Source organism: Labrus bergylta, chromosome 17 (genome assembly GCF_963930695.1).
Source record: "Labrus bergylta chromosome 17, fLabBer1.1, whole genome shotgun sequence".
NCBI classification, from domain to species: domain Eukaryota; kingdom Metazoa; phylum Chordata; class Actinopteri; order Labriformes; family Labridae; genus Labrus; species Labrus bergylta.
The window spans coordinates 22,871,145-22,896,633 of record NC_089211.1 but is presented as its reverse complement, the minus strand read 5'-3'; the positions used below and the strand labels follow the sequence as shown (position 1 = coordinate 22,896,633).

At 40.4% G+C, this 25,489-nt stretch overlaps 1 protein-coding gene across 1 annotated transcript in view; it reads left to right on the top strand.

Moving 5' to 3' along the window:
- The first annotated feature begins 18,504 nt into the window (after positions 1-18,504).
- The window catches only part of lhfpl2a (LHFPL tetraspan subfamily member 2a), a 48,335-nt gene continuing 41,350 nt past the window's right edge, over positions 18,505-25,489 (top strand). The window contains exon 1 of the mRNA XM_029281671.2: positions 18,505-18,676. The gene's annotated coding sequence lies outside the window, so the exon portion shown is untranslated. The remainder of the gene's footprint in view (positions 18,677-25,489) is intronic.

The following is a 25,489-nucleotide window of genomic DNA, read 5'->3' as shown; positions in this document are numbered from 1 at the left end:
CACAACTGACTGAATGTCAGTAAACCAAACTATTGGACAAATGAAAAGTGAGACTGAGGGTAAAAAAATAAGATCTTCAGAGAACACCCATGTTAGCATACATTCAAAAAAGTTATTCTCAGTTGATTTATTTTAGTTTTCAGGAGAACTTTATTTCGATGATGATATCCCCTGCACATAAACAAAAAGTTCAAACACAAAACTATCCAGATAAAACAAAACGGCACTCTCCCACTAAACACAGAAAAAAAAAAAACAAGTATTAAAAACACTCAAACAGTCAAGACCAACATTATTGATTTGACACTTGTTACAAATTCAAAGTTAATACATAAACGTTAATCTTCAAGCTCCAAAACATAAATTGATTTCTAAATGATACATTTGGAAACTCTTGAAGGGTGCAAAGCCTCTTCTCTAACCAACCATTGCAGAATCATTCAGAGGATCACCACAGTTATAAGGATACAGCTTCTGGTAACCACGAATATCTGAAGCAAACTGAATGCCAATCCATCCAAAAGTATTCAAGACGTTTAACTCAAAGCCAGAAGTTCAAACTTTTTATGGCGATATCGGAAATGCCAGAGGATCTGCAAATCAGTAGGATTCTTCTGCTGATCACAATTTTCCATCCATCCATCCATCATCTATATCGCCTTTCCCTTTGGGTCGTGGGGGGGCTGGAGCCGATCCCAGCTGTCATTGGGCGAGAGGCGGGGTTACACCCTGGACTGGTCGCCAGTCAATCACAGGGCTGATCACAATTTTTCTTTATCAATTATAGGACTGGACAACATCAAATATTAGTTTTTTGCCACTTGAATGGCACAATAATAAAAGTGATTTAGTAGTTACCACTAGATCTGGTTTTCAGTGGTGGATCCCTAATAACTTCGGTAATTGTCTTGTGATGCCAACTGGTGATAGCTTTTGATTTCTTTTCAGTAAGATATCACAACATCTAAAAAAGTGTTATTCCATGAATCTGGCTAATGCATTAATATTTCCAAAGCAATTAATAAAACAATTCTCATGGTACAGTTAGCTTATACTTGATGGCAGAACATGGGGTTTATAGATCCAGATAATAATGAACCAAATTAAACTGCTTAACACATTGGCCCTTATTACATTAACATTGCTTCTGTACTACACTTGATGTCCAGAAGAGGGCAGTGTTAACGTTAGTTCTCTATTGGGTCAGGATCTCTATCAAAAACATGTTAATATTAACAGACGATGAGATGGAGTTGAAGAAAATTTTTGGTTGGCTCCTCCTTTCATATTAACATTTTAAAATCATCCACAGTAAATAGACCTTCCCATGAGGAACGTCAAAAAGAGGGTCTGAAGCCTCATCTCAACATCTGCCTGCTCTCATGTTTCCACATGTGCAACTTTTAATGAATTGCATCTGAAGTAGGTAACTCCTTTGAGGGTTATTTTTAGTGGGTTTTTTAAAAGGGTAATTAGAAGACAGGAACAATGCTGTGAAAGTAAAGCGCAAGGTTTTTTAAATGCAAGAGTAGGTGGCCTGTTTCATTGTTCTTCCAACACATTTGGTTGGCTCTGACTTAAAGGGGTGCAGTCAGCCATATGCCAGGCAGACACTTACTCTGCTGAACCCAAACCTAAGGGGGGGGGGGCTCAAAACTGTTTCTGCCTTGGTGCCAGGATGATGCTCTGCCATATTTGACTTCTGCCTGGAAATTACTTAACAAAAAAAGTAGTACCAGCAAGCTTATATTTGTCATGTTCAAACAGTCGTCACTGACCCACATTTGTCAGTCCTACCAGGAAATAAATTAACCTTAGCCTTGAGATTCCTCTGTGATGAAATGTTGTACAAACAAACCGCTTTACTGTAAGAGTAAATGAGCTGAAAAGCTTCAGAGGGGGAAAACTGGGAAAGAGAGAGAGATGCTCTGTAGAGAGCCAGAGCAGCTTGAAAAGGCATTAAGGATGCAGACGGGTTCTTCCAGAACAGTTCAGGAATCGCCAACAGTCTATACTTCCTGGACTTGTATGACGCTCTACTTTTTGAAAGGAGAGACCTGCCTGGATGTGATTGGTGAAATGTGTTTGCACTGGAGAGACCTATTGGTATGATGACAGCCGCTGCAACTGCCTGTGTGTATGCAGTTGTGAAATAGTTGGAAAAGTGAGTATTCATCTAACAGACGATGATTAGGTCTTGGCTTCGTTCTGTGGATGTCAACATGGCTTCGTCCACCAAGCTGGTCCAAACTCAAACTTACCAACAACTACTTCATCTAATGTGACCCCATAGGATTATTCTTGTTGAAATTGCCTCTAATGCCTTTATAATATTTATAATTGGCATTAAGTCATTCTTTCTGTTTTTCTGGCAGAAAATAATGCATTGCTTCTTCAAGCGAAGGAGTTCAAGTATCTCAGGGTCTTGTGTAAAAATGGAATTGCACGATTGACAGGGGGAGTTGGTTGGAGTTGCAAATTGGTGCAGTGTCAGCAGTTTTGCAAAGCACTGTGACCGGACCGTCATGATGAAGTTCCAACCCTCACCAATGGTCGTGAGCTTTGGATAGTGACCAAAAGAGTGAGATCGCAGATGCAAACGGCCCGAGATGAGTTTCCTCCTAAGGGTGGCAGGGCTCAGCCTTAGAGGTAGGGTCAGGAGCTCGGACATCCATAGGGAGCTCGGAGCAGAGCCGCTGCTCCTTCACATCGAAAAGGAGCCAGTTGAGGAGGTTTGGACATCTGATCAGGATGCCTCCCGGACGCCTTCCTCTGGAGGTCTTTTGGGCACGTCCAACTGGGAGGAAAGGAAACCCATGGGTGGACCCAGAGCTCGCTGGAGGGATTATATATCCCTCCTGGCCTGGAAACGCCTTTGGAGCCCCTGGGATAAACTGGATAATGTTGCTGGGAGAGGGAAGTCTGGAGCAATGATATCAATGTGTTTTAAAAGACATAATCTCTGTTATTTTAATTATAGATAGTATCAAGAAGTAATACAACTTTAAAAACAACATCTTTTTCATGCGACAGGTGCGTAGGGGAGGCAACAACATTGGAAACATTTTGCTACCAAAACATTGTCAATGTTTTTTTGTGTGCAGAAGTTTGCCTGCAATTTTTGAAAACAAGAAATTTCCCAATATCTGGTGCCTAGAACTTCAATTTCTGTTGAGCTGGTATCAAAACAGGTATCCATATCGTTTTAGTCATCACTTCTCTGTAATGGGTTTTTCAAAGCAATTACAGCTTTCTTCACCCTTTTTTTTTTGCAGTATGTTGGGTCATTAAGGATACTTTATAATCACACTGATGAGTAGAGATTCCATATTTGTCCAAAGATAAACTCATATTCAAATCAGTATTTCTACAGACTACTCCTAACTTAAAAGTAAAAACCTGAAAACCACAGTCCATGGAAATATATACTGTACATTTTAGCAAAGGCTTTGTTTCTAGTTCAGTTCAGTACACTCACACCTCCCCATATTTTGCCTTTAAGCATTTTGTTCATATATTTACTGATTGGAATTCCCAACATGTCTTTTCTGAGGGAGAACTGTCCAAGACTGCACACCAGATATAGTTTCAATTACAACAATTAAATGCAAAAAACAAGGCACAGAAAGCAAGCAAATAAGGAAAAGAGGAAATCTAGCTGAATTGAGCCCATTGCATTTCAAAGTTTCCAAGACGACTCACTGATATTGATGCAAAATGTTCTGTCTATTTTATATGCATTTGTATTTCATCTCCTTGTGTGATAACATTTTGTCCCCTATGGTTGTTGGACAGATAACGGAGGTGAGACAACTGGCCGCTGCGAGGGAGGAAGATGTCCTCTGTGGGAAGGAGGGATCCGGGGAGTTGGATATCTCTGATTGGCTGCCAACCCTTGTTGGTGTGGCTGGAGGGAAAAAAACCACTGGACGGATTCAACATGTGGACCACAATCAGGTGAACTTTGATGCTTTACTGTTTTGAACTTAAAATCCCAGCTGAGAGAGGTTTTTGTGGGTGTCAGCTCATCCTGTGGCTTTGAGCTTTTTAGCCTCAGCAATACAAGCTGTTGACTTCTTCTTGGGCCTCTTTCCGATCCACCTCCCCCGGAGCACTCTCGCTCCAACTCCCTCTGCCTGTCTCCCTGACCTAGCGTCTTTTTTCTTGTCGGAGCCCCCTGCTCCTTCAATAAGCCCTTTGTTACTGGAGCAATGGGAGCTCAAAGAGAAGGAAATTCCATCAGTCATTTTCACACAAATCCAGAGTCCCTCCATACCTTTCTTTTTTTAACTCTTATCCTCTCTTCAGCTCCATCTCTGACCCTCAGAGATGTGAAAGCATACTATTGGATGAGCTTATTGAGCATAGCTACATACCTGTTTTTATGTGGAAACACACCTGAGATGTTGGATTATTTTATTCATAATACATTGAACAATGTGTAGTGATGTGTTTTACTCATTTAAGGCCACTTTCAACCCAGACAGTGGGACTCGGGTGTTACACCCATTGTAGACAGTTATGACTCACAGAGTTATTTTCAGAGGATATACTTGATTTCTACATTTAAGTGTGAAAAATCACATAGAAAGCCTTTAAGTCCTCGGGAGTGGGCGGCTAGTTCAGGGTCCAAACATCCACTGGCTTTAAAAAGCCATATGCAACTTTTGGCAGTCGACTGATGCACTGTCCGTGTCGGTTTGAGTTCAGGTCATCATGCTGGCTGTCATCGCGTCCTGTTTGACTGACACATTATATTTGTAAACTAAATGTGGACACAGTGAAGAAGGTGAAATTGAGGGCTGCAGCAGAAAATCAAGGCTTAGCCCCGGGACCACAAACTACCACTCACAGCCTCAACTTGACTCCATTGGCTGGCTCACGTCAGCTGACCGCGGGGCTGCTGCTGTGTGAGCTACACAACAAAATGCAGTTTGTTGTCTCTCCTTTACGGTGTCATTTGGTTTTTAATTGGCCTGTGTGTTGGAGAAAACAGCAGCTCGACCTGCGACTTAAAAAACCAAAATGAATGTTTAAAACAGTAGGCCGGCATGATGAGAGTGAGAGTTATTTTAAGTTGTGTTATCAGACGCTGTGGTCAGAGAGAGCAGTGTGTTTTCTCTGTGGTGGAGTGCGGTCAGAGCATATGACTGCCTGGTGAACGACGGCCAGCTGCTTTAGATTTACAGAGCCCAGTGGATTTTACAGTGCATGAGTCAGACATCCCAGTGTGTGTGTATATGTGTGTATGTTGGTTGTATTTCAATATGTTAAAAAGTTAAACTGCTTTTTATCTCCCAGCAAAGAGTCCGCCGTGCTGCTGCACAACATCCACCCTCGATATGTTGGCAATGCTCCATATAAGTGCATGTTTGACTCTACATAAAAGGCCTTTATGTAAAGATGGACTGCATGTCTCCATCACCTCCAGCAGCCTTAAATAACCACGTCACAGGCACTGACATCGACCTGTTCCCAATAGTGGTCTTGATAAATGCTTGGATCTTTAAGGAGTCTTGAAATGCTATACTGATAAAAATTAACAACACCCATCCCTACTGAAAAACCATTTAAATGGACTCTGACTCGTTCTTTTTTGAGCTGGTATTTTAAAAAAAAGCAGACATCTTGAATCCAATTACATCAAGTCAAAGCAGACTTGGGGCCTAAGAATAACATGTTATATAACATTAGTTTAAATTATTAGAAATCCGCTGTATGTTTTTTTCTGAGTGTTTGACATTTGTTTGAGTGGCTTAAGAGATTATGAGGAATCCGGCTGGAGGTAAATTTTGTGATTGTGGCTGAACACGTGGTGTCTGCCTGAGTTATTATCAGTGGTGGTCCAATCAGATATTAAAAACATATATTTCATGGTATTAATAAATACACGTTTCTCTAGTTTAACACATTAATTGGCAGGCCTGTTAATGAGATGATATGCAACTCTTAATTAAAGGCTTTATATGCGATTTTTTGATCCAGCAGGTGTCGCCCTTGAGCACCAGCAAGAAACCAAAACAACTCACGCTGCATTGTTGTGTTAGCATGTTAATGCTAGTGATCTTTATTATGCTCGTATCTTCACACTGCATGTAAATTTACCTGAAATGAGCGTGATCTAGAAACACAGTTAAGCAGTGAGTACAGTATGTTATTCTTCTTTTCTCTAGTCCCTCAATTAAACAACTTTTATACACGAGGGGAGGAGTCAGCCGGCCGTCCGGGCGATGTAAACAAAGTGAAGATAGGACTCTGAAAACTCTGAAAACATCACAGACAGTGGGACTCGGGTGTTACACCCATTGTAGACAGTCATGACTCACAGAGTTATTTTCAGAGGATATACTTGATTTACATTTAAGTGTCAAAATTCGCATACAAAGCCTTTAAAGTTGGTTATAAATAATTTCAATCATTTAAGTAAATATTTAACCTATTATCTTGATTTTTCTCACTTTGTCTTTATGATGGACTCGACTCATGAAGTGGTATTTTTATCTGTTTTCGTCTGAGGAATGCTGATAAGACAAAGTTGAAACCATGATCAGTCAACAGTGATGTAATCTGAGATAGTTTACTTTTGAGGGGAGTATGTGTGTGTGTGTGTGTGTGTGTGTGTGTGTGTGCGCTTTCACTCTAAACTCTGTGATTGTAGGGGGCTTTCCAGGAAATGGCTCTTGTGACTGCCCTTTTCTTTCGCTGTCAGACGCAGTGGATTGCTCTCATTCTTGTCTAAACCACTTAATATTAGGTGGTCCTGGTTCTGGTCTGAGGCCACTATTTCGGACTTTTGCGGGGAATGCAGCACATTGAATTCCTGTTCAGAAATAGTAGAGTATATTTTGTGAACCGAAATGTTTCACAGATGTACCAGAACGGGCTGACGTGAGAGTGCATGCCCTTCTTTTGATCTCCTGTAAAGGTATAGCCTTCATCCTCTCAAAGTACAGTTGGGTTTCTTCTCTTTTAGCATATACATGGCACAAGACTAATTATAACTGATTACTACCGTATGTTGCTCTGCGGTATAATTTGGTAATCTGATGCAAAAGTTTTGAAAAGGAGTTTTTTTGAAAATCCAGAGATATAATTAAAGGTTTTCTTGACATCAATAATCTGAAACACACACCTTAAGAAGTTTGCAGATCAGACCTACCAGCAGCTTTTATGTAGTCTGTAACTTAATTCAAAGTCTCCTGCCAGTCATTAGAGATCTGGGTTCAACGTCGGCTTAAAAAAAGAACTGTTGGGGAGCCAGTGAGGGATCATGTCTTTGTTGCAGCATTCAAACACGTCAGTCAAATCTAGAAATAGAGCTAAAGATTCAGCATGAATCAACTCTGTGTAGATAACAGAAAATTATGTATTTTTGTATGTAGTACGGGTAATATTGCAAAGGTATGTCAGTCAAGGGACATTTTCTAGTTTTGAAAAATTAGGCCAATTTAAAAGTGCCAAAAACTGCAGTTCTTTGAGTGTCCATTTGAGGCTGGCTCCAAAGGTTCAACAAGCCCCATTAACACCCATGTTAAAATGCCCTTTTTTACAGCAAAAATAAACTTGTTTCAGCCTGGTTAAAAAAATGGTTTTGGTCTCTATAGCTCATGTTTTATTAATACAAACTGTACAAAATGATTTTAATATTCTGATTGTATTAAAGTTAAGATTTCTGCACACATTTGTATATTAAGAGTTGCAGCTGGGTTGACTGACAGGTACATTGTATGACTGTTTATCATGAGGTCTAAAGCCTGTCTCAGCTCCACCTCTTTGCTTGTTACTATGTTGAATGAAAGCAAGGTAGAAATAGAATTTCCAAAATGGCTACCATCATCATACAGCTTCAAAACTTCTGTTCAGAAACTAATGCATGAGGTCACTGAGACCACACGTGCATGTTTATGTTCACGAAGGATGCAGCCGATGGATCCTTCATTGGATGAGGAAAATAATTAAGGACACATTTGAAGGATTTTATGATGTAATTGTCTTCAAATGCTTCTTCCAAAGGATGCAGCTTCATTTATAATGTTAAACAATTGACAGCAAAAAAAGTGATTTGAAAACAGTGTTTAAATGAATGCATGCTAACATGCTTATTGACGATTCCAACAGACATATGTTGTGTGGGTGTAATTGTTTACGATTTGTAACATCTAATGTCAGATGTTTGGCATGCTAACATTTTCATTTGGATAGAACTCCACTAAGAGGAGCACTGCTGCTTTACAAGCTCTCATGTGAATCCTAATTGTCAGCCTCCACAGTGACATTCAGCTCCTCCTGATGCATTCCAGGCTGAGATTCCTCCTTCCCTCCCCCCCCCCACTCCTCTTAACCCTTCATCTCTTTGAGTCCCCGCTCGCTCCTCTGTGTTTCTTCTCATTATCTCAGCCCTCTCTTTCAGTTTCTCTTAGTTTGCTCATGAAAAGCCCTTGTGCCTCTTCTTTTCTTTTTTCCTACATACTTTTTCCTTTTCAACTTGCTTTTTCAAAACCCCTCTCATTTATTCTCCATCTGCTATGTGTGAGAGGGGGGGATCCCGACTAAATGGGTCGTAGAGGGGTCCCTGAACTTCCCACTTGTGGTGAGAGAGAAACTGGAATTGGCTCAAGAATTAAATCACCCCCAAATTTCCCCTTCATACTCCCATGCTTGCCCTTCTACCCCCTTCTTACCCATAAGCCGACTTGTGGATTCTCCTGCTGTGGCTTCAGAGAAATCTTCCATGTGTGTGTTTGAGGGGGTTTGAGGACTTTTTTCCAGAAGATGTAATTGTGGAAGAAAAGTTAGAGCACTCAGAAATGACAACCCACCTGCTTACATAACTGCATCAAGCCCTGAATCTAGAATGATGTCAGCGCCACAGATATGAGCGCTGCACGTCTGTTGTCTTCACAAACTGTTCCACATTGAGAAACCCCCGACTTTAATGCATGTGAGAACAATTAAAATGCCCGCATGTCATTTGCGCAACGATCACTGGAGAATTGGATGTCAGAGCTTTTATCATGTGGTCGCAAAAAAAAAACAAAAAAATGCTGAGATCGGAAATGTTTTAATTCTCCAGTCATGTCGCTGCGGTTGAATCTGCTCCATAAAAACGAGCTGTGATGGGACTGGTGGGATTTGTGTGGGTGTGGATTTGTCTATATGAAGAGAATGTGGAGGAAATGCTTGTGTTTGACAATGTTAGGACACAGAAAAAACGACTTGCAAATCTGCCTAATCGAGAACATATTGTCAGGGTCAGCCGTGGCATGAACCTGAGAATAGACTCAAGGACAGATCTGACAGAAAAATGCGTCTGGGAGACTTTTTTTTTTTTTGTAAGAACAGAAATAGCTGGCGGCAGGAAGCTGCAGAACACTCATCATAAAAAAAAAATAGTAATGAAGGTCGGGTGTTTGATTCCCAGCTCCTGCAGCCACATGTCAGATAGATAGATAGGAACTTTATTAAGCCCTTGGGAAGGTTCCCTCAGGAAATTCAGATTCCAGCAGCAGGTAACACCAAAGGATAGAACAGCACACAGATACAAAAAATTAAATAAAAAACACAAGTTATATACAAATAATATACTTTACACAGAAGCAGCAATAGCCATGTCTACAAAAAATATACCGGTACAGATTTATACTAAAATAGCAGCAGCAATAAAAAATGGTAGCAGCAGTTGTGTTGTTTTGTATTCGTCCTTTGTGTTTATAACTAGATAATTAACAATAAATAATGAATAATGCAAGCTGTTAGGATTGTGTTGTGGTCAGATGTGTCCTTGGGCAATTCACTTAACCCCAAGTTGCTCCTCCTGCTTTGTCTGCGGCGTATAAATGTGCATTCATGGATTAGTTGATGGTCGGTTAACATAGAAACCTCTGCCATCAGTGTGTGAATGAGTGTTCATAGGTAGGTGTGATATGTGGTGTAAAAGTGCAGAACTGTGCAAGCTCAAGTCCTTATACCATGTACTAATATGTGAGCGCTTGTTGTAGAGTCATTGTGGCTTCACTTTTGTACAACAGAAGGAGACAGAGGCATACTGTCCATATTAATATCCAGTCAGTGATCAGGTTTAATTTAATAAAATTGTGCCTAATGGTTAATTTAACTATTGTTCCTTATTCGCTGAATGTTACCAAATATGAACCGGCTGCAAATATGCAAAAAAAAAAAGAAAAGAAACAGAAGACAGAGTGCCTCACAACACGGCCACATTTCCACCATATTTTTTAAAATTCCTCCACCTCGAAAAGTTCTGTGAGTTTTAGTGTAAATTCCTTCAAACAACAATTTCTGTTTTTTTTTTTTTTTTTAAAGTGAAGGATTGTTTTGGACAGTTCAGTTCTTACAGCACAAAAGGAGCTCTTTCTTGTGTTTATTTTCACGCCTACACTTGATACCGGCTGTGAATCCCAGGTATGCAGTGATATTTGGAGCCAGTCTTTTTCTCTCATATGGTTTACATAGTCGTCCACAGAGGGGCGTCTTTTTTATCCAGCGGTCGTTTAATATCGACATAATCAGCAGTTTTAACACACAAAAAAAAAAAAAAGATGGATGAGCTCCATGATCAGCGCTGTTCTCGCTGCTCTCTGCAGGTCCGGGCACAAAGAGTCGGTTTACTTTGGATCAGGAGTACAACAAAAACCCCTGGACCTGGAAGTCTGGGTTCAATGTGTCCATTCATGCAGCCATTCGACACTCAGAGTGGAAGCTGCTGACTGGATACCCAGGTCAGTATCTCCATTATCACACTTATGCACAGATGCAAAATCACTTCAAGGATGGAAGGAGTATTCAGATCCTTTATTTTGGTCAAATTAAAGATCTCCCATCATGACCAAAGAGGCTCAAATTTGTTTAATTCTAATCACCAGCTGGTCAATCAGTGCACCTCTACTTACAGGTATAAAAGTAAGAGAACAAACATATCCCATGAAAAGGTCAATTTATATACTCAACAAAAATGTCGACTAGTGGTGTACAGTCAATCACCATTTTATCTCTACTGCTATATGAGCATTCACAATAAGCAGATTGTGAAAGTCTGAATATATGACAGTGAATAAATAATTAATATTTAATGTAAACATGCAAAGCTTCCTCACAATTTCATTTAACGTGTTCTCTTATGTCAACATTTAGGTTCTAAATGGCTTTAGCTATGTATTTCTGTCTTGTAAGGAACTTTAATCCTCTGAGGTATGTCATGTTTTGTCTTCAGTGTGACTCCTTCATGTCAGTTCTGTTCTCACTGGGGCGATTGATTTTCAGAGTTATATTGAAAATCATTTTATGGTACTTTTTAATGATGCATCATATCATCAATCAAACCTAAGAGTAAAACGTTGCACTCTTCCAAATAATGATTTACATGTTTGAAATTGAAACAGGAGAAACAAATTACCTCTATACATGCACCCTATTTGACCGTTGACCTCTCTGTGATTGACCTCCCACTCACAGCAGCATGCAGACAACCACAGGAAGTGCTCCCTGCAAAGAGAAGGCGGGCCCGTCCTAATGTGGGCTGTTTGACCCTTAACCCTGCAATGTGACTTAATTGACAGGTGACAGAGGCAAACAACAACAACAACACAGGTTACTGTGGAAAACTACTGAGGAGTTATTTGACATGAGCAGCTTTATGTCTTTAACCCCTTTTCACAAATGTACACCTGAAGATGTTTAAGACATTTCGGGGACAGCCGGCCCCCTGGAACCATCCAGAGTTGCCCTTTTGACACAAGACCCTAACAGTGGGAGATTTCCCCCCTGTGGGACAGGAGCGGGGTCTCAGGAGCCAAGACGTGGTATAAACAGGACTGCAGAAGTCTCACTGTTAAATTTGCAACATTTCCAAGATGGTGGACAAAGCGCTGTGTGCAACACTATGAGAATTTTTGCCTTCACATCAATGGTACGTGTAATTTCACATATGTCAGTATCTATTAATTAACGGCACTGAGAACGCAGCCTGTTGACGGACGAGGGTGCACAGAGCCGTAACGGACTGTAGCGGACATGCAAAGTTCTGGGTAAGACGAGGTAATGCAGAAACAGTTTTTTTTTTAGCTTCCAAAAATCCATTTTAAAATCTTTCTATGTGATTTTTCACACTTAAATATGATATAAATCAAGTATCTCCTCTGAAAATAACTCTGTGAGTCATGACTGTCTACAATGGGTGTAACACCTGAGTCCCACTGTCTGTGATGCTTTCAGAGTTTTCAGAGTCCTATCTTCAGTTTGTTTACATCGCCAGGATGGCCGGCTGACTCCTCCCCTCGTGTATAAAAGTTGTTTAATTGAGGGACTAGAGAAAAGAAGAATAACATACTGTACTCACTGCTTAACTGTGTTTCTAGATCACGCTCATTTCAGGTAAATTTACATGCAGTGTGAAGATACGCGCATAATAAAGATCGCTAGCATTAGCATGCTAACACAACAATGCACAAGGGCTCAAGGGCGACATCTGCTGGATCAAAACAAATCACATATAAAGCCTTTAAGTTGCATGTAAGACATTTAAATAAAGAAGGATGAGAAGAATTCATATACAGCAAAAAGATAAATCTCCCACTTTGTCCACAAGGGGGCGCCGAAACAACCCTCGCCTTTAATGAGTTTCATTTTGAGATTTTAGGTCGTTACTCACTGAATTATTTATTTTGGTACCAGTCGCCCCATATGGCCTGCCAAAGGCTACGATGCTCATCTACATTTTTTAAATTATTTGCATGTTTGTGAGCTTCTAAAGAACAAACGGCTGCAGGTTGTTTAGCATGCGACTCTATGGACACATGTCAGAGTGTATATGTGCCTAAAATAAGACACATTTCTGCCAAAGTGGCAGTTCAATGTAATTTAAACTGGGATTTTGGTAATGGCAGCATACCAGAGCCCCCACATGATTATTTTATGTGTCTGAGAAAGCACTCCCAAAGGCCATAAATTTGTCACTCTCTTGTTCTGTTAGTTTACTCTACAATCAAAACTCTGCCTCTCAGCATGATGGGATAGTTTCATTTAATTAGATGTTGCCACTGCTTGCTATGCATATTAAACCAAAGCCGAATGGTTTCTCAGACCACTTTTTGCACTTCTCATAACCAGGCATGTGGTGAGCTACCCCTCCTGTCTTCACCCCCCTCTTGTCATTAGGAGCAGCGGTGTCACAACTCGTCTCCTCCTCGTACTTTTCAAAGAGGTTATGGTGCGTCTTTCACACTTAATCCCTGCGCTCTGACTCGGCCCCTGTGAAGTCTTCCTCGCAGAGTGACAAACACGCTCCAGCTCTGTTTTTTTCTCTGCTGAATCAACACCGTGATTCGCCCGGCTGTGACGTCGCCCTTTAACGTTTTGTTTTCTCAGCTGTGACAGAGCTATGCTGTGTGCCATCAAGTGTGACGACCGTGAAAGATATGACAGTGTCAAAGTGTGATAACCTCACATGTTTTGATTGTGTGCACAAGTGGGACTCTAAGAGAGAGAAAAAGAAAAAGTCTGCCACCCTTGAGTCCTCCTCTGGTATGTTCCTCGAGGAGACATCGGAGAGTCTCAGAGTGAAGTGAGGCAGGAATTCCAAACAAGATTGTGTCTGTCTGTGCTGCCTGCCTGTGAACACAGATTCAAATCAAACTGACCCGTGCAGCCAGGAATGTGATGAACCTTGAGCTTGGAAACGAGGGGGGGAAATCTGACAGCTCATCACACCTAACAAAAAAAAAAAACTCCCCAACAACCCCTCACAAAAGGAAGACCACCCCAGCGCAGATAATAGTTCAGATTCAATTAAATGACAAATTAATGATGCCTTTTCTATTTCTGTTGCACTCTTTCATGTAGCAGAATATCCAACTTCTGTTTCTAATCATCTTTTTGAGGTTTTATTTTAAACAGAAAGCTTCACATGATTATAAATCCATTCCTCTCCAAGTAAATAGTTCAGTTTCATTATCACTTACGGCAAAAACTCAAATCTAAGGAAGCGTGTTTGTCTAAATTCTCGTCACAAACTTCTCATTACACGTATTTGAAGCCACACATACCTGACGATTCAAATTCTAACTTTATTTATTCTTAAAAGGACGCTGTGGTTTCCCTCATTTCCTGTGCCGCCAGTCGATATAAAAATCACATTACAAGCAAAAACAACGACAGACACTAAAAACTGATTACAAAAACCACTGAGATAAATTAAAAACAGTTGCAGTTCAAAACAAAGTGGCTAGAAATCAAATTTCTAAACTCTGCAAGAGAGGGAAGAACTCTGATCCTTAGAGTTTTCTGGAGGGCGAAAATACACATATACCTCATAAATATCTGAATTAAAGGTATAAGAAGGGTCAAGACTTGAACCCGACTGCTTCTCTGAATCAAAACCAAATCATCTTAATTGCTTCCAATTAGTTCATTTAGGTCGTAATCCAAACAAGAAAGAAAAACAGCTCATGTAGGATTGTGTGTGAGTTTACTTGTCAGTTCAGATCTCAAAGAGAGACGCTAAAGTTTAATTTGCATTCATAGGACATGATTATTTATTAAAGTAGTATTTGAATTGTGCTTTCGTTTGATGTCAGTCAGACTCACAGTGATCCCTGGAGGTGGACGGAAACCTTCTGGGCTGTTATTATCGACAATGGCTGCAGAGCTGTTCAGCCAGAAAACTCCCTCAGAGAGAGAGAGTCATGAGACTTCCCTTTTTGTTTTCACTCCACTCAAGTCACATTTGACCGACCGAGGAGTACAAATAAGAGGGCACCGAGGTTCTGGCACCGGTCCGTCCCCTCCTAGTCACAACAGTCTCAGAATAGTCCATTCATACTCGTTCTGTGTCGTGCAAAGTTTAACTGAGTGTAAAAAAAAAAAAGTTGTTGTTTTGCACTCTTCCTGTTCTCCAAATAAGCCAATTCTTATGATGCAGAGTTGAGCAGCAACAGACGACTATCGACTCGGTCATTTGAGCTGGTGAATGCATAGACACATGTCTGGGAATAATGCTAAGTATGGCTGTCTGCTGTGCGGCCTATAGACTGATATGTCAGACCTGAATAGATGGAGCCTTCAGAATGTGAGCAATCTGCATCGGCTGCTGTTAGCCAGGGCGTCTTGGGCTCAGCTGTTAGCCCTCCCTCGGTAAAGGTTAAGACACAGATTTGGAGAGAATGCGACATGTAGACCATAGCATAATGTTCATGTAATGCCGTGTGAATATTGTCTTTACATCGGGAGGAGTAATGAGAGATGCAGAGACACCAACTGCTTTGCACAGACGACAAAATGTTCTGCTATAAATGTTGAATTCTCTCCAATCAAAGAGGGAAACAGATGCATGGGTTGTTGCAACTTCTGGTTTGCAGTGAGCTAAGAAAAATATGTTTCCTCACACTTTTTAAAAAGTAAAAAGTCCTCTTCAATACAGTCCAATTTTATGTATTTTTTCATCTCAGAAAAAGATAAATCATAAAAGACCCACTTTTGGGTCCTGTCCCACCAGTTGAGAACTGCTGCTCTCAGGAGCCTCTTTCAGGTCACTTGGTGCGTGAAGCTTTATTCATGGTACACAAACTGTTCTGCAACAGACAGCGCAGACATCAACAAGCTGGAGAGCATTTACGGAGCTTACTGTAAGTAATTGGATCTGCAGAGTCCCTCTGCTCCTTTAAGAAAAAGCTAAAGACCCAGCTCTTTCATGAATACCTACTAACTTAATGATGATGGTCTCCATATCATTGATGATGATGATGGTAATGACGATGGTTTTTGTTTGATAACGATGACTTATAAGATGGTTTCTATACTGATTAGAGCTCTCAAGAACTGCCCTCAATGTTGTGCTTTGCCTCTGGTCACTTCCTGTCAGCACCTGTGTGTCCAATCAGACTCAAAGCTGATCGTTTGCTCTTACTCACATTGTTCCCTTTTTTCTAGATCCTTGCTTGTGTTGTTCTTACTCTCTGATGTACGTCGCTTTGGATAAAAGCGTCTGCTAAGTGAATTGTAGAATTGTAGAATTGTAGAAGTGGAGGAGACTAAACCTGAGCAAAAAAAAGTTAAAGCCCTGAAATCAATACTGAATGTGAAACTTACAATGCAAACACTCAACTAGAACCAAAAGTAAAAGGAGGCCTTGTGCAGATGTTCTTTGATTCTTTGTTTTCCACCACTGCTCATTGGTTTAGGGGAATTTCTCCTTCCAGTCAGCTTCAACAAACACCTTACCGTTCATTTTTCTGTTTCTTTGTTTCTCCGACTATTGATTTGTTGGTCTTTGAGACTTCATGCTTTTCAACATGTTGCTTAATGCTTGTTGCTGGATTCACAATAAGACTCTCCTGGCTCATCTAAGGTTTAGAGATATTAAGATAAGGTTTAAAGTAAAAGTTACAAAACACCTGTTTCATATCTCCCTTCCTTCGTTTGTTTGTTTATTTGTGACTTTCTTTCTCTTTCGTCTTTGCTTTCCCTTCCTTCCTTTCTTCTTTCTTTCTGCCTTCCTTTCTCTTTAGTCGGTTAATATAGAACTGTGAATCACTAATTAGTGGAGTCACAGCACTCCTTCTTCGAGCACATGCAAGAGTTTCTACATGTAAGTGTTTTCCCATGATGCCTGCATGGGAACCAATTGAAGCTCACACACTTCAATTTGAGATTTAGTTTTATCCAGCCTTGATTTATAATTTCTACAAATAACAGACACCACGTTTCACAGCTCCAACAACGCATTATGCTGTCACTCACATTGATCAAACATGGACAGTTTTGGAAGCAGGACTAAGATCTTTTTATAAACCTGAAAGTATGATCTACTTTTAGAGTTCTTCTATTAATAACACAGAAAAAGACAAATCATTTTTACTCTTTAAAGAAAAAAACTCACCAGGGTCACGCACGTCATCTCAAGCCCAATGTAAAAATAATCACAGACGACTGTTGAAGGTGGATTCTGTAGTGATGGATAGATTAAACATAGAGACATCGATATGGAGGGATTTATATAACAATCTTTAATAGTGAAAAAAGAGAGCAGAGTAACATGAAAGACCACAATGAGAACAACTGAGGCAGTATCATGAAAATGTACATTAGTATGGAAGCCCTGAAGGGACAAGCATCAAAATTCTTCTACTTATTTTTTTTTTGCTCTATAAGTAATTTCTGGTTGTTTTTTTAAAGATCTCCACTTATTTATCTCGTATTCCCAGAGTTGCAAAAGCACAAAACAAACACAGAGGTCGGCTTTACTTACCTTTTAAGCAAGGGGAATTTCAGCGTAGCTCGTTTCAGCGTTACGTCAAAGACTACTTTGTGAGGGTCTTGGTCTATAGTCTCTGAATCAAAAGCATCTTTACTCTGTCTTGTCTTGGTCTTGAACTGGGCTGACTCTGGTTTATAAATCAAGACCGGTCAAGACCACCACTGATAAACTACTTTCACACAACATTACTTTGGTTAGAAGGTAAGCGCCTCTTTCTAAGAGAACAAATAACTTTAATTCATTCATAATTCAATTTGTATCCCCCGGTCATGGCTGAAGCCTTCCCAGTATTACGGTCTAAGTGAGTGACTCGCCTAAGGCCCACAACATTATTTTTTTGATGTTTTTCAGTGATATTTATGGTCTTGGTCTCGTCTTGGTCTCGCAGCACTCTGGTCTCGGGTATGTCTTGGTCTGGGTTAGTGTGGTCTTGACTACAACACTAGCTAACGTGGTGAATAGTATCAGGAGAAAACTTAATTTGTAACCTTGAGATAATGTAATAAATATCTCTGTTCATGGGAAGACCAGCTTTGTGATCCCGAGATGACGAGAGACATACGTCAAAATCTCAAGAAAATAACTCAAATTTAATTGTTAGGGTCGATGGAGTAAATAAAATTCTTGGATTGCAAGTCCATCTCGGGCTTCCGTACATCAGAATAAATAAAAGTACTCTGCAGTCAAAATTGGCTCTGCTCATTTTACATTAACATTTATTACAGGCCTTGGGATTTTTCTATTAATGCATACAATTTTAGATTAATTTGAATGCTGTAGCGAGCTACAGTGAAGCTTAATTTACTCATATATATAAAACACTCTGATGGTTTATAAGAATACAATGAATTGAATATGCTCATTTATGATTTCTTTGAAGCATTAAATATACAACACTTCTCTTTAATATGTAGTTAAAGAGTGCTGAATGGATCTTAATTTGGATAAATATACTTGTCACCTCTTTTCCCATGATGCCTTGATGGGAACCAATCAGGAACCTCGCACTTCTGATTTAAGAGAAATTGGTTTTGTGCAGCTTTTCATTTGGTTTTACAGCCTCGAACAACACAGCATGTGGCTTTCCTACATAAGTGACATTAAGTAAATAATTGATTGTCAGCAGTTAGTTGTGAGTTCAGAGCAAGCAGCGGTGATTGGTGGATAGGGGGAGGGAGCTGACGGAGCAGTCACTCCCATCCAAACCGGAGTCTGTCCGGGCAAGCAGGGCAAGGACGGAGCCATTCATTCTTCTTCTGTGGTCCTGCAGAAAACATGGAGAGGATGAAGAGGATACTCTGAGAGGAGAAAAAGGGACAAACTGCACAAAGACAGATGAAGATACTCTAAGGCTGCAGGATTTCAGAGAGACGTCGCTTCAAACTTGCATCGCCAGCAACTTTACGCGTAAGTAGATTTTCAAAAGCAAATCCTCTTCTTTTAAAAACTTACTTTCTACAACAACATGAGGGCTATTCTTCGTCTGTGAAACAACACCTTTGTTATAGGATTTCAGCTACGCGTAATGGGAATGCTCACTGAAGTTTTCCACATGTTTCTGTGGTATTTTCTCCCGGGAGCTGAGAGGGGAAACTCGTGGCAGGAAAGCCGAGCAGACTGATGCTTTGCCAGGCGAAGCAGCAGCCGCATTAAGACCCTGAGTCATATAAAAAGCAGTTAATGTGAAATTCAGCAGTGATTGTTTGCCAATCATTTTGTGTGTTATTGCAGTTTTAAGTCATAAAAGTGTCTCTTTGCATCTTTCATAAAAGTGACAGCTGTAGGAGGGGTCAATTTCAGAACGGAAACTGTATTTTTTTTTCACATTGGACTCACGTCAGAAAAATGCCAAAATATTCAAATTTTCTTTAAATGCTAAGTGAAAATTAAGCAGCCAATCATCATTTGAGAAGGAGAAAATACGTCATGATTGGCAGTTTTACTTATTGGTTAATGTCTTAAGTGAATTGTCAAAATAGTTGCTTCATTGTCTGATCAATTAATCGACCAAACTTCGACCAGCTGTCATTGTTTATATGTTTTCCATATATATATTCTTGTTTGGTCAGAAATTGGTAAACAATGTAAATCATAATTCTTAAATACATGAAACCAGACATTAATTTGTCATTTTTATTGTAAAATAACTTAAATTGTATTCCTGCCTCTAGAAAAAGATAGTTTTCAATGTGAGTGTCTGACCTCTGCATTCAACCAAGTTTCATTCCCCTTGACATCTCCTCTCAAAAGCATCCTTAACCCAGAACACCTGATCCGGGCACTGTTTGTTTCCTGCTCATCGGAGGACATTCTGCAGGTGTAAAGTAGCGTTTTCTTTTATCGCTTGAAAAGAAAGTCTCCCAGTGGTCTTGACAAAGTGCGACACAGATTTGTGCCTTGTTGTCCCGTGTTGTGTTTCAACAGTAAACCTGAGAACTGGTCCCACCTGTAAACCAGTATTTACCAGTGTGTGGAAGAGAAAGGTCTCCTGAGGGCACAGAACCTTTTATATTTAAAGTCTTTGGACCACGATGTAACCACAGTCAGAAATGTACTCATGCATCGCTCACAAAGTGCGTTTCACTTTGCTTATACTTCTTGTGTTTTCCCCCAAAAAACATATATCTTTTTTCCATGAGTGATGCTCTTTACTGCTGTGTTTTAACAGGAACAGTGTTCATGAGGGATGCAGTGTTGTTGTTCCAAACCTCAGCCACAGATTCATTGTGGTTGGAACGATCACGCCCACATGGACTGTTTTTCCACGTGGAATATGCTCTCTCTAATACATTAAAATCTCTGTCACAATAGCTCTTGTGTTTTTACAAATGCTTAATCATAACCTAGCCTAGCCAACTCCCAAATGAAAATCCTTAATCATCATGGCTGCTGACAAAATAAAGACTCTAAATCATAGACTGTATAATACATGGACGTAGTTTTAGAAGCAGAGTTTGAAGTCCAATGATGGCGGCCACCATGTTGGAAATGCCGTCTTAGGGCGCAGTCACACTAGACCAAGTTGTTCCATACTGTGCTTAAGCGCGATTGCGCCCTCAAACTAACTTTGGTCAGCCTTGCAAAGTGCAAAGAGGTGAAGTTAAGGAGGGCCTGAAACCTCCAGGCTAACAGTGATGTGCACACCTGTCAGTCAAATCTGCCACGTCCGCAAAATCCCAACCTTGCATGATGTGATTGGCCTTCCATGAAGCACTTAACCTCAAGAGTACAGGAGCCCTCTGTTTGTGTCCCTCAATGGTACATGTAAACGTATTATTGTACACAAGTTTGAAATAGGTGCTTGGCTAGGTGAAGGCACATAGATTACTTGTTAGGTCGTGAAAGTGGTCATTTTTGGTCAAAGTTTTAAGACAGTTGAAATTTGGTTCCACATGAGAAAAACACGAAGGTAAGAGATCTGGTTAGGCTTTCTGGATAGTAATAAAAGAGAAGTACGAGCTAATACCCACCATGGCTACTAAGGTTGTCAAAATGTCAATACTCACACGTGTTGAACAAGGTTTTAAACGAAGCAAATTCTGTTATTTGAATGAAAGTACCGAAGTAATGAAAGTATTTTAAAGTACTGAGGCTTTAGAAAAAGCTTTGGATTTTGAGTCATTTTTTAACTAGTGAAAGAGAGGAGCAATGTCTTAATTGCACAAACATATTGCCAATGTATTTTATGCTATATAGACAGTTCACATAAATTCGCTTGCGAAGCTTTTTGTTGCTTTGGTGGTTTTGAAATCAGTATGATTATCCTTAGATATGATACTAAGTTTGAAATTCTGGTATTGCAACAACCCTAATGACCTCTGAAGTTTGCTTGGTTCCCCGGCAACTAAATTGTTCTAGTTAAACGCATTGTAGTCACTTTATAACCAGCTGCAGAGTTTCAGCGGTGCAGCCACTGTGTGGTCTCGGTCGTGAGTCTGTATTCTGTAATTAGCTTGAACCATTTCTTTGCAATTTGTCCCTTATTTTAATTGCTGTTTCTGATGTTTTAATGATGCTTAGGTCATCTCTGCAAAAGTGACATGCATAAAAGATGGTGGCCCCATTGCGTTGGTCAGGGAATTGCCAGTTGGTTTGAGCTCAAACGCCAGCTAATGCACGTGGTCCCTCAGGGCTCCGTGTTCGGCCCATTAAAAAAAGCCTGAGGTTCATTTATTACGACCACGCAGAGCACTTTTTCCCCTCTGTTAAACGCCACAAGAAAGGCAAAAATACACGCGTTTTTCTCTTTTTTGGCTGTTTTGCTGCACAGATGCTTTGAAAAACGTACTTTGTGTTTATTTTTTTCCCCCTAAACAGAACGGTAAACTTTAAAAACCATGGACAAAGAATACTCCCAGGCTTCTTTTTAGTGCGGATGATGTAGTCGTCGATACTTTTAATGCATGTTACAAAACATTAGCTGCAAACCCGTTGAAACAGACCACATCGTCTTCTGTTCGTGCCTTCTTTTGCTTTTCATTTCACTGCCTTTGTCATAAATCCAGGATGTTTGCTTCAGTTTATGGGAATGGTCAGTGAATTTCTCCTGGAATGGAGACTATTTTCAGAGGACGATTTGATTTACATCTTCTCCCTGACTTTGGATCCTAAATAAACACTTACTTCTATAACTGTAAATATAACTTGAGTGATGGAAATCAGACCTGCGCATTATCAGTGTGTTCTTGAAACCAAAGCCAGGATTGTGGTGTCACCATGACCAGAGTGTGAAATCCTCTAAATGAACGGCTGCTTCTGTGTCAGAGGTTAAACCAGACGACTCCGGCCGGCTGGGGCTAACATCTGGAATACAGTTTGTGACAGAAAAGCCCTTTTTCTGGTGTAGCTGACCCTGATAACAAGGCTGGTTTTTATACACTGTACATGTGAACTACTGTTATAGTTGCACTTGTACGCAGAGCAACAACATTCACATCTGTTTTTTAACTATCAGCGCTTTCTTTGGGTCATTATTTCACCCTGCAAGATTTCTCTTTGGGTGCACTCAATAAAACTTTCAACAGGAGCATCCAAGGAAGTGCTCTAATGAAACCAACACATAACAGAAGTTGTTTTTTTTAACGCTTGTTAACCTTAAGATTGTTTATTTGGCTATAAAAATTGATGTAATGCAAAGAAAACCCTTAAAAACTCTGAGAAAATCTAAAGTGGGTCACATTACGTTAGAAGGTTTTCCACTCCAAGCCTCTAAAGCAGAATCTCTGAGTGAATTAAAAGCAGACATATGTGTCCGAGTTTATTTCCTTTTTTATTAGAGCCGCTTCAGACGTGGGATGTTTCGCCAGTTTTTCGCCAGTTTCCCAGCTAAGCCATTGGAGATCACCTTGCAAGATACTTTAAATCTTCGGGAACTGGTTTCCTTGAATGTTTTTAGAGGTCTTCTTAATGATCTGCAGGCAGAAACATCTGACTGTAGATGTTTTAACTAACTCGTATTTCCCTTTTTGATCGCCTTGTTGTTGTTGATGATTTATGACAGATTTTGATGAAGGGTTCATTTTGTGATTCATTTATTTATGCCTGAAACCCATTTTGCTGCTTCCTGTCTTGGCCAATCTCTGTCTTGTAAAAGAGATTCTTAATCTCAATGAGATTTTTTCTGGGTTGAATAAAGGTTAAATAAAACTGAAAAATTGAATGAAGGCATTGTTTGATTAACAATGTTGGGTTCATTTGCGATGACTCAGCGTTTTAACATGATTTGCGAGCTAATGTAAGCATGTGTTTATTCAAAATGGAGCTAAAATCGTTTTTACATTTTATGTAACGCTAATCTATAGCAGTTTTCAGTTTTTTAAAACAAAACAACTTAGTTTTTTTCCCCAATGACTCAGCTGTCTTACATGAATCGTTAGCTAATGTTTATTTAGCGTGGTGCTAAGTCAGTTTTTACAATCTTTAACAACCATCTATCAGCTGAAACTTTGTCTCTACTTTCAAATACGGAATACTCCCACATTTCAAATCTAACATAGTTGGTAGGTGTAGATAATAAACTTCTTCTATTTTATGGTTAAGAAAGAAAACTAAAGGAGTGCTGCTAGCCTAGCGGTTATGTCACGTAATGCCACATGTACGACGGCTATAGTTCTCGTCGCTGTGGCTGTGGGTGCGAATTTGACCTCGGCCCTCATCCACTATCTCATCCCAACATGTCCTGTCTCTCTTCAGCTGTCCTTTGCAATAAAGGCATAAAGGCCCAAAAGATAACTTTAAAACAAAGAAAACTGTGGGCAGCACAGCATGCAGGAGGCCTCTTGGAGCGCGACTTATGTGCAAAGAAAGTGTATTTGTTTAATCATAAATCTGAACAGTGTATATGTCTTTGTATTTGAAATGTAAAAAAAAACTTTCTCAAATTATAAAGTGACAGAAAAAGTGACAGTCCAAAACTACTATCATGATTATTTGAAGTCAGGGCTTCCAAATGCTTCATTTTGTATTGCAGTTAATTGCATATATGTATGTTTTTGTTGTTGTTGTCAGGGAGCACGATAGGAGCTCAAAGCATCTCATCTCCATATGAAATGTGAGAGTGTTCAGCAGTGTTTTCTCGATGACCTTTCTGTGTGGCCTCAGTTTCTGTTCTATCTCTGAAAGGAAAGAAACTTGACCAAAACCTTTCTCCGCTCTCTGTGTCTCACTCGCCTCCGTGCTACGCTGTAGGGCAGTCATGCACACTGATTAGATTAGGCAGCATGGAGCTAATCACCCTTCTCTCTCTTCTCTCCCCTGCTATTCTTCACTCCCCTTGTTCACTCTTTTATCCCCCCCGACTCTCCCTGTCCTCGGGGGCCACCCCTGCGGCGGCCCGAGATGAGCCTCTCCTGGGGGTACACACCGACCTCCAGTAGCTCTAACAGCCTGCTGTTTACTGGAAAACCAGCAGGGTGGGGTCTCCACAATAACAAAGCCCTCACCCTACACTTGTCCCCTCTCTCCATTGTAGGCAGAGTGTATACGCTTCTGTGGAGCAAAGAAAAGAAAGAGACATCCAAAGAAGTGGATGACTTGTGGAGGGCGGAGACGGGAACCCCTCCTGTCGGGTGAAATGAGGAGAAAGAATCTGCAGTGTTTTTTTTTTTTTTTTTTTTTTTTTTTGTTCCTTTGTGGCGAGCTGGGGGTCAGTCTCAGGGGAATGCACGGCAGACGGACGGTGGGTTTTGCAGCTGCATGGCCTCCAGCACTTAATCTAGTCCCTGAGCAACTGCGGGCTCATTAAACTCCGCCGGTTGTGTTCAACATTCACTTCAGGTTATGTCTCTCAGCCACTGCTGCGCCTCCTGTTTTTCTCCCTGCCAAATATCCGGTCTTTTATACTGCCAGCTAATGATGTATCAGACATGTTTGAATACTGATATAAGCTTGGATTAGAGTCGGTTGTGGACTCGGCATTACAGCTGTATGCTAATGATGAAAGGTTACCACCACCTGCTACAGTAGGCGGTATCTGTGTGTAATGTGTGATAAGACGGTATCATATGTAACATATGGCTCGGGTTATAGAAAAGGCTTTAAGCTGTATGAAGGAGATTACTCTAGATTGCATATTGTGTTTGTGTCTGAGCAGAAAGTCCTGATGTGACTTCTGTTTCAGTTGGTTAATAACTGAAAGAAAACAATTCATGATATATTCAGACTTACTGGTTGTTACTTAAGGTGCATTAACACCTGAGACGTTCGGTCAGTTTTAAACGAACTGTGATGCGCTTGATAGTTCGTTGGGTTTGGGCGGTGCTCAAACGAACTTTGGTGCGGACCAAAATGGAACTCTGGTCCCCTTCAAAATTGGTGACTCGGTTTGATCCCCTTCTTTCACTCTCCTGTTGTTTACTTTCGGATCATAGTGCAGCATTAGGCTGGATGGCAGAAGTCACTGACCAGAGCTGCAGCCACAACTAGTGGCCGGTGGCTATTGTACACAACATTTGACAGGTTTTGGTGCGCCAAAGAGTGGAAGCGACCGTAGTCTTTTCTTCCCTGAGATTATTTTTGGGGCTTTTTTGCCTTTTATTTTAGATGAGAGAGTGGATTCTACAATTCTACAATTCACTTAGCAGATGCTTTTATCCAAAGCGACGTACATCAGAGAGTAAGAACAACACAAGAAAGGATCTAGAAAAAAGGGAACAATGTTAGTAAGAGCAAACGATCAGCTTTGAGTCTGATTGGACACACAGGTGCTGACAGGAAGTGACC